An 11455-nucleotide genomic window follows, 5' to 3' on the forward strand; every position below is an offset into this window, starting at 1 on the left:
ATGATGATGATGATGATGATGGTGATGATGATGTTGATGATGATGATGCTTATGATGGTGATGATGATGATGATAACAATGATGATGGTGATGATGATGATGATGATGCTTATGATGGTGATGATGATGATGGTGATGATGATGATAACAATGATGATGATGACGACGACGATGACGACGATGATAATGAAGATGACGACGATGATGAAAGTGATTAAAAATCGTTGGCAAATAATTTTGAAATAACTTTTTTTAATCGCATTGTTATCATTCCATATTTTTCTTTTTTTTCAAAAAGTTTTTTTCAAAAAATAAACAAAGTAAGACGGATAGAAAGCATCAATCAATGGGTGTGTTGCGTAGTGGCGGCTTGTCGCTAGTTCAATGTTATTAGTTTGTCTTTGTTGCTGTTTTTGTTGATGATGTTGTTGTTGGAACTGCTGCTGTTGATGTTGTTGTTCTTGGTGGTGGTAGTAGTGGTGTTGTTGTTCTTGGTACTGTTTCTGATGATTTTGCTGTTGCTGTTGTAGTTGTTTTGTTGTTACCCCATCAGCCAATTTCTATCCGGTTCAGGCCGGACCCGAGCCAATCAGCAAACCGCGTCGGCTTTCGCCCCCGGTCTATTGTAGTGGAGACCGTGCGACTTGCCAGGGTGGTTAAAAAGTGGGGGAACATCTTCACCATGCGAACGGAGGGAAGGCCAGTTGTTTCTGTTACCGTTGTGGATTTTTCCTTTGCAGCTGCCGAAGAAGATACAATGGCCAGATCGAAGTCTTGCCAGAGTTTTCTTGTTGCTCGAGGGAGGGTTTTCTTTGAGCTATCCATTGAAAGCATTGGTAGAGACCATTCATTGAAGAGAACGTGGCGTGGTACGATTTGGTGACGGACTTGGCAGCCATTTGATGTAGTGACTTTAAAGCTGTTTTTAGTGTAGCATGGCTTTCGAACATCGGCATGACGGATTTTATTGACAAAGTCCATTTCGACGTCAACATGGTTTTCATTTTTTAAAAGTGGGTGTTTTTGCGTCACGAGAACATGGCATGGATGGGAGGGTCGTAACATCTGGCAAGAAATTGAGAGGAGAGTAGGCCTGTATGTTGCCCTATTGAGAGCATTCGGTATTCGGGGAGTAGATACCCCCACACTCTTTCACCGAGTTGGGTTTTGTAGTTGTCTTTGTTGTTGTTGTTTTTGTTGTTGACGTTTTTGTTGACGTTTTTGTTGTCGTTTTTAATGTCGTTTTAGTTGTTGTTGATGTTTTTGATATTGTTTTTGTTTTGTTTGTGTTTGTTGGTATCATTACATGCCTTCAAATAATTATGTTTTGTAATGTTTCTGTAATGTTTTGTAATGTTTTTTTGTGACGTTTCGTAATAACTTGTAATCTTTTTGCAATGTTTTGTAATTTCGAAATTATAACAAATAAATAGATAATAGCAGAAAAAAAAGATTTCAAGAAGGAAAACAAAAATAAACGACTGAATTGAATCGGCAAGGATAGATAGACGGATTAGTGGTTGAAGAAAAAAATGGAAAAAAAAATCAATAAATAAAACGTCGTAGAGAAAAAAAAACAAATAAAAATCACAAATGAAAACTGCAACAAATGATCAGAGTGGAATGTTTACGCGAGTTAATACGTGGTTTATTGCCTTCGTGTGTCTGCAGATTCATGGCATGCCTACTGTCACAAATTGTATAAAACAAAACTCATTAAAAAATGCATAAACTAATCGAGAAAATGTAAAAACAAAAAATGAACAAAACACACCAGCAGCAACGACATGTCAACAGCAACAGTACCAACAATAACAACAACAATAACAGCAACAGTACCAACAACAACAACAAATATCTGAAATTTTATTTTTAGCAGAGTTGAAACTGCTTTGCATTCGAAGATTGTGTCTGAGAAGCACTCGCTAATTCTAAGCTTGTTGGTTCGGGTAGATTTTTGTAGAGTGAAAGTGAGTTATAATATTTCATATTCTTGGCCATTTGGACGTGTTTATGAATATTCATAACGCGTTTGTTGCCATGAAAAATTTCACAGAGTAAAAATAAATTATTTGATCGGTGAATTATTTAGCTGAAGAAACGTCGAAAGCATGCCACCAGAACATATGACAAGTAAATTCGCCAAAAAACAAGCCCCATTGACTTTTCATCTCAGGTCGGATGATTTGAATTTGCAGTCTGTGCCAGTTGCAGGTTTGCAAATTGGTTCAAGAGACATTGCAGTTGATGGACCCTCTGTTTGGAATGGTCTTCCACCGGCGATGAGGAGATCTGGACTTTGTTTTTCACATTTAGTCACGTACATTTCTTTGAGCGCTCGTGAAACTGTTTTAATTAGCGCTAACAAATTGCTCTTAATTAATAATAATAACATATATCATTTTTATAATTTTGCTATTAATTTATAATAATTGTTCTTTTTATATATTATTATTACTATTATCAATCATGTTTTTTTTCATGATATATATTTGTTGGTCTGTTTAGCCTCAATATATTATTACATTCTGCAGAGATTATAAATCAGCTAGAGAGAAAAGATTGTTTCTAATATTTACAGGTTGCCGCTGGCCAGCATATCAACCTCGGAGGGTTTGTGTTTGTTCGTCCGCGCAAGCAACACCACCACTTCTACCAACAACAACAATTCTATCCGAAACAGCACCAACAACAACAACTGCAAAATTATTATCAAACCAAACAACAACATGAACGACAAGATGAAAAATATAAAAACAACATCAACATCATCGCAAGGACTAACATCAGCAGTAGCAGCAACAACAACACTAAAAACTACATCAAGCTTCGTGATAATTATGACGATGATGACGACGATGATGATTTTAGCGCGGAGTTCATAAAGAACAATCACTGTTTGCTGAAATTATCACTTTCAGAACAAAAGCCAGGAACCCATGGTCATGAAACTAAAATGTTGTTTTGTCACAACAACATTATCGACATCATAGACCGCAATTACAACAACAACAACACTAACAATAATGATAAACGCATAATTAGTTTCAGCTCAAGCCCCAACAACATTAACGCTAACAACATGAAAGTCAAGAATTCCTACTTTTATCATTATTCATCTGAACATGTTGTTGTACTGAGCAAGAACTACAATCAACGAAACAGACAACGCCAACAACAACAACAACAGCCACAACAACAAAATTTATTCATCCCTCTCTTCAGATCACAAACAAACAAGCTCGTTGCTCGCATCAGCACATACAAACTCCATCATAGCCAGAACTCAAACACCATTAACTCATTAAAATCAACATCATCATCGTCGCTGAAGTCATCATCGTCGTCGTCATCACGCTCACCACCACCGAACGCCGATAAAAATAAAGATCAAGGTGATGAAAATGATGGCGAAGATGATGACGACGACGATGAAAGTGGTGACGATGGCGATGAAAACAGAATATTGCTGTTATACGAAGGTTGGTGGAGTTATTCATCCATCCATCCATCCATCCATCCATCCATCTATCCATCCATATATCCATCCATCCATATATCCATCCATCCATATATCCATCCATCCATATATCCATCCATCCATATATCCATCCATCCATCCATCCATCCATCCATCCATCCATCCATCCATCCATCCATCCATCCATCCATCCATCCATCCATCCATCCATCCATCCATCCATCCATCCATCCATCCATCCATCCATCCATCCATCCATCCATCCATCCATCCATCCATCCATCCATCCATCCATCCATCCATCTAATTATCTATCCTTTTATCCATCTATCCATTTTTCATTCCTTTACTTAAATTAATCATACACGTGTCTTGGACGGCACCTTGTAATTAACTTTCAGGCAATTTCTCAAAATTATTCTCCCCTTGCTCTATCTTAATGACATTATTATTGCGCTTTTGACAACAGCCTGTTGAATGTGCTCTTTATTACTGATAAAAATTGTTCAATTAATAGAATTGATCAAATTAATTAGCGATAATTGAAAACCAATTAGAGAATGAGTTAGAGATATTGCTCTTCTGTTCTGTTATCTCTTAACTAATAATTTTTTATTTGTTTGTTGATGAATAAACTTGTAATTTAAAAATAAATTCGAAATGAGAGATCTGACAAAAAAAATGTCATACATCACATCACACGAAAGGTTTGCACGCACACTCGCTGTTCAACCAACGACGTGCCAGCAGGTACACATCACAAATTTGTTTCAAATTTAAAGAGGTCTGATTCAGATTCTACCGCTATTTATAACTGAACTGGACTTTGTCATACTCATTATAAAAGATTGATAACATAATCATCATCGTTATCATCATCAGCACCACCACCATCATCAACACCACAACTATCATCATCATCAACAACATCAACAACAACATCAAAAACAGCATTAATATAATCATTATTGATATCACCTTCATTATCTTCATCTTTTTTTCTAGAATAACTTTTTTCATTATCCCCAAAACTTTATCAGTATCGTTAACAAAATGATGACACAAAGTCAATATATAATTTCGAGAACTAATATAACATTGAAACGTTGATTTCTTGTTAAAAATTTCGTTTCGTTTCATTTCGTTTCGTTTCGTGTATCTTTAATTTCATTAAATAGTAAAAACTAGTCTGAGAAAAAATTTGATCTGAAGTATTCAATTGCGGTCTTTCGAAAAATTCCGACTCAGTCAAAATCTCCATCTTCGACTTTTACACTCTGCGGATGGCAAATGATGATATTTAGTGAGGATGTTATGTTAAAATGATGTTGAAATGATGACAATGGAATGACGACAATGAAAATAACGTTAACGGATGACGATGATGATGGCAATGAATGATAATGTCATTACTACAGTGATGATGGATGACTCTGGTGATAAGGACGAAAAGAGATAAACTTAAATTGAAAACAGATGGTGACGACGATGATGACGTCAACCATGTTTATAATCATGAACAAATAATTCTGGTGATGATAATTCTGGTGATGACGATATTCTGAAAATTTTCAATCATTTAATAATGATTATTATACTGGGTATATTAGCAATGAATAAAAATCTGTGAAATTAATAATATAAGTTAATGTGTTAGGAATAAACAAATAAATTATAGATAAAAATTGTCATAACGACGATATGGATTTATATATATATATATATATATATATATATATATATATATATATATATCTATATAAATATATATTTGATATAGATACAATATAGATATGACATAGATTTTATATAGATATGGTATAGAAATTATATAGATATGATATAGATATGGTATAGATGAATGAAATAAATGCCTCGAGACATTGGGATATTATTTTATCTGTGTAGAAAATGTTTTAGACAAACAGGAATGTTCTTATGGAAAGCGAGAATTACAAAAGTGATTAGGAATGTTTTTTATTGCTGGTAAGTATGAGGTTCAAGGATTTTGCATTAACTTGTCTGTCTATGTTTGTAGAAGAACAAAATGAAACTCTTCTCTAATTATCGTTCCGATTTATTGATTGTCTATTATCGGGGAAAAAAATGGAAGTTGTTGCTGACGGAAATTAAAATAATTTGAAACAAAATTGATATTTTCTAAACCAGTTGGAGTAAACGATTAGGAGTCTAAACGTGTGATATAGCTTATATAACTGAAGACAACACTTTGATAATTAATTACGCCACATTAATTATGTTGCTAACAACGAGACCATGCTGATGGCGGTCAGACTGGCTGCTGTGGCTACATCTGACTCGCCCAAACTAATGACGTCAATTTATCACCATCAAGTCTTGTAATCACAGTTTTTGTCAACGTGAACATTATCATCATCATTGATACCATCACCATCATCATCATCATCTTTTTCTTCTTCTACTCCTTCTTTCTTTTTTTTCTCCATCACCATCATCCTCACATTCATCATCATCATCATCATTGGTATTTTTACCATTACTGACTCACACATAACAATAACAATAATAATATAATAAAAATAATAATAATGTCATTTTATTTAGAGCCGTGGCAAGTTGCAAAAGCGCATTATTATTGTTATTACTATTGCTGACCCACAGTGCATAAATACACGGGAATCAGCGCATTACACACTTTTGCATGTGATAGGCGGGGATCTCCTTGCATTCGAACCCGGACACTACATCATCAATGCTAGTCATCTTAACCATTACACCATCGCTATCATCAGAAAAGACGTTTAAGGACTTTAACTTTTGAATATATTTTCAAACATTCATCTATGGAAGCTGGAAGACAATAAATAAATGAATGAAAGGAATTGAAAAAGAAGAGAATAAAAATGAGTAAAAGTAAGAGATAGAAGGTTAAAGAGAACGAGAGAAAGAGAGAGAGAAAGAGGAAGAGAGAGAGAGAGAAAAGAGAGAGAGACAAAAGAGATGACAGGGAGAGAGAGAGTAGTTAAAGAAAGGTGAAAAATGTGGCGAATAGGGAGCAGTAATAAGAACCAAATTTTATGAAGCAGTGATAGAGAGATAGGTGGAGAAGAATGAATAAAAAAAGAAGTAGATAAATGATGAATGAATGAAAAAAGAAAATTGGAATAAAGGAATAAAATTAGGCAAATAGTTTATTGTCTTCCACACGCGCCCCAGAAATGAAATAAAGTATGGAAAGTGTGTAGGTTATAAAAAAAATTTTGAGAATCTGGAAAATTGGATCTTCTTTTATTAGAAATAATAAAAAGATAAAAATTATTGGATTGTTTTATGAATTTTCTTCTGTAAATTTCTGCCGTCACCTTTCTTGTCATTCTTATAACATTGCGTTCATAGGTTTTAATTTAAAACTAAAGCGAGAGGATTTTGGCTGGAACGTAATCCTGTATATGTTGCCCTTGTAAGAGTATGTTTGTGTGAGTGTGTGTGTGTGTGTGTTTGTGCGTGTAACTGTGTGTGCGGGTGTGTAACTGTGTGCATTTGTGTGTATAACTGCGTGTACTTGTGTATGTTTATGTGTGCAACTGTGTGTGTTTGTGTGCTCAAATTTACTAGCAAACTCATTCTCAACTTTCTTGAAACATCTAGATACTAATTATGTAATTAATTATTTTCAATTCTCTTCAATGCCATATAACTTTATGTTTTTTTGATATTTTTCTGGCTGAAAAATTTTAAACCAAAGATAAGAACACAAAAAAGGTGTGCTGCCATTGGTAACTTTTTTGTTCTCTCTAGAAGCTATTGCAATTCTTACGTGACATAGATATGAAATTATGAATAAATATAGTTTTTTGTTATATATGAGTGTGTGCTTGTTTGTTCGTTCGTTTGTTTGTTTGTTTGTTTGTTCGTTTGTTTTTGTTCGTTTGTTTGTTTTTGTTTGTTTGTTCGTTCGTTTGTTTGTTTGTTTGTTTGTTCGTTTGTTCGTTCGTTTGTTTGTTCGTTCGTTTGTTTGTCTGTTTGTTTGTTTGTTTGTTTGTTTGTTCGTTCGTTTGTTCGTTTGTTTGTTTGTTTGTTTGTTTGTTTGTTTTTGTATGTAAACAAGGATTTATGTAGAAACGTAGAATGTTAGTTGGTTAAATACAGCTTCACAATTTTGAAGTGAACGATCATTTTTTGTAAGCTTTAAAAATTGTTCTTGTGCAATGAATGACAAGAATGTATCTTTGTATGTCTCCTTAATTTGTTTGTTGTTTGTTTGTTTTTGTTGTTTGCCTGTTTGTTATTTTGTGTGTTTATTTCTTTGTTTGTTCGTTTGTTTGTTTTTGTTTGTTTGTTCGTTCGTTTGTTTGTTTGTTTGTTTGTTTGTTTGTTTGTTTGTTCGTTCGTTCGTTTGTTCGTTTGTTTGTTTGTTTGTTTTTGTATGTAAACAAGGATTTATGTAGAAACGTAGAATGTTAGTTGGTTAAATACAGCTTCACTATTTTGAAGTGAACGATCATTTTTTGTAAGCTTTAAAAATTGTTCTTGTGCAATGAATGACAAGAATGTATCTTTGTATGTCTCCTTAATTTGTTTGTTGTTTGTTTGTTTTTGTTGTTTGCCTGTTTGTTATTTTGTGTGTTTATTTCTTTGTTTGTTTGTTTGTTGTATATTAGTGTATAAACCACATACAAAAACATATACATGTTGTTGTGGTCTATTCATTCCTAAAAAACAGAAATTCAAATTATCATCCTTTGGTTTGTTTTGTTTCATATCACCTTCACAAAGCTTTTTACAGACGGACCTATGCAGAATCAAACCATGGTGGTGGTGAAATGATGGAGATGATGATGATATGATGATGATGGCTTCCGGTTGGCTCTGATTGGCTCTGTGGTAAACGTTGAAGGCAGCAACTGATTATGTGTGGTGTGGTGTGGTTCTGTGTGGTTCTGTGTGGTGTGGTTCGGTGTGGTGTGGTTTTGTGGGGTGTGGTTCAGTGTGGCTTCTAGTTCGTCAACACCACATGGCCCGTCGTACCAAAATTAATAAAAACAATCAAAAAGTGTAGTATTATGGAATTTGATTTCCATAACAAAGGTTACAACATTGTGTTTTGATACTGTGAATTACAAACAACAGCTTTGAATAACTTTTGCTGAATTAAAACATACACTAGTGTATTGAATGGAAAAAACAATTTTTGGAATGAGTGGAAACTAAAAAGACGAAATACATATTGATTTATAATGTCCTTTCAATATAGACTTCCTCTCAACATCAGGGCAAAGAGATAAGCAGTTTACTATTCCAGTTTTTCCATTTTTCCGAGTCGATTACGTTGAATCATTTTTAATATCACAAACTATGAAAAAACGAAACTAAAAATTGATATACACACTTGCACAAAAACACACGTACACATAAATACAAAAATCCCACACACACGCACACACACACACACACACTAATCAGACAACCTGAAACCTCAAAAGACATAATGTATTGAATTTTATCTTCCGAAATGTTATTTATATTTTTATAAACTGTTTTTTTTACATTTTTTTTTCAACTTTTAACATTTTGGTCCTAAGTGATTAATCTTTATTCCTTTCCAAGCAAGTCATCTGTCTCATGGATTGGTTCATGTAAGCTTGTCCCTCTCTCCATTTGGAAAAAAATTTTTGTAGCTGAATGAGATGAAAAAATCAGTTGACGTTTTAAAAATAAATGTCAATAAATAAAAATAAATAAATATAAATATAAAATGTTAATAAATATTTAACGAATTTAAAAAAAATTATTCTGTTGCATTACTTTCTAAATCCTATCATCTGCTAAACTTATAAAATCAAATTTTAATCGTTTTTTTAAATTGCATTTTCTAACGTATATTCTTCAATATAATTCGCAAAAGCACGCACAAACACACATTATCAAAAACACATACACACACAAACACACACACAAACAAGTACACACCCAAACAAACAAACACACACACACACACAAAGCACATACACAAACAAAAATACAAACACACAAACAAACCAACAAACACACACACACAAAAACACACAAAAAAACACACACAAAAACACACACAAACAAACACATACACACAAACAAAAACACATACACACACAAATACAAGCTCATAAACAAACAAACACACACACAAACACACAAACAAACTAAAACGCACACAAACATACACACACACTCACAAACACATTAATAAAGTGGATTGGATTGTTTTTTTGAGCAGCGTTGTTCGCTGTAAGTCACGTGATAATTTAATTAATTCATCATAAGTCATCCATCTACCTCTCTCTGCCTCCATCGGTCGGTCTGTTATTCAGAATGCATTCACTCATTCACGCATTAATCCATCTTTTTATTAATTCATCATTCGCTCGTTCATTCAATTCATTTTCACATTCACATTCATCACATTCACTTTTTGTTTGTTCGCTCGCCCATTCTCCATCCATCTGTCAGTTCTTTCTTTCTTTCATTCATTGATTCGTTCATATTTTTCTCATTTTTATCAACAATTTTCACTCACAAATGAATCTTTCCATGAGATTTTCAATGCCATTCTTCACTCCAGTTTATACAATGTAGAGTTAAAACTTGAGAAAATCATTTCAAATTCATGCGGTAAATCCTAGTAGCAGTGAACCAATCCACCCACTCCAAAAATATAACCATGATGAAAAAAACATATCCCTATCCCGGCATAACTCATTTTTTTTAGACTTTAATAAAAACCAATAACCAAATAACATGTGCAAACACACACACACACACATTATTAATCTGATAACATTTATGAATACACAAACACATACGTACAAACATACATACATGCACTCACAAACAAACACACAGACCACACACTTACATACAAACACAAACACACACACAAGCACAAACACACATGCACTTATATATAAACATACACATACCGGCACTTACATACAAACACAAAAAGACACACACATACAAGCTCTTACAAACACACACACACACACACACATACACACACACACACATACACGCAATTACATACAAACACAAAGAGAAACACACATATGCGCTCTTACATACAAACACACATACACATGTACGTACAGTACACACACACACACAAACACACACGTACAGCACACACACACACACAGATGGAAAAATTTGTATAAATAAATTTTTAAGATTAACTGTTAGTCGCTTAGTAGTCCGACCTACTTACTGCTTTTGAATTATTCACCGGATTTGAACGACAACAATGTCAATCATAATAACAATTTCATAACAATAATATAAATCATAACAAGGGTAACTATATATCTAAAAAATTATTATTTTTATTAATTTTATTCATTATAATTGTTGTTGTTAAGTGTGTTTCATTTTTGATAGCACATAAGAGCTGTTTCCGAAGGGAACATCTCCACACACAAAAAAACCACCAGATAAATAACAATACGTTTATTATTATAAGGCTTTAATGTTGTTGTTGTTGTTATTATTATTATTATTCAATGTTTTATTAACTTAAGTTTATACTCTGTATTATTTTGGTTTTATTTAATTTAATTTTAGTTTTTGCGAAAACAAACACACATACACACACACGCACGCACACACACACACGATCACACACATACGCTCACACACATAAATATATATATATATATATATATATATATATATATATATATATATGTATATATACAATACACACACATACATCCACATGCACGCACGCACATACACAAACAAACAAACAGCTTTAAACTGTCCATACTTACTCAACCTGACTTATGCCATCGTGTCACGTCATGACAGCGGCTACACGGGCGACAAGGACAAAAAAGACGATGATGGTGACGATGTCCACCATGATGATGATGGTGGTGATGAAAAGAGCTACAAAGAGGGGAGTGTATTGATCAAGTAGTTTTTAGGATGATAATGATGATGGTGATGGCGATGATG

The sequence above is a fragment of the Helobdella robusta genome, assembly GCF_000326865.2.
Source record: "Helobdella robusta unplaced genomic scaffold HELROscaffold_41, whole genome shotgun sequence".
Lineage (NCBI taxonomy): Eukaryota > Metazoa > Annelida > Clitellata > Rhynchobdellida > Glossiphoniidae > Helobdella > Helobdella robusta.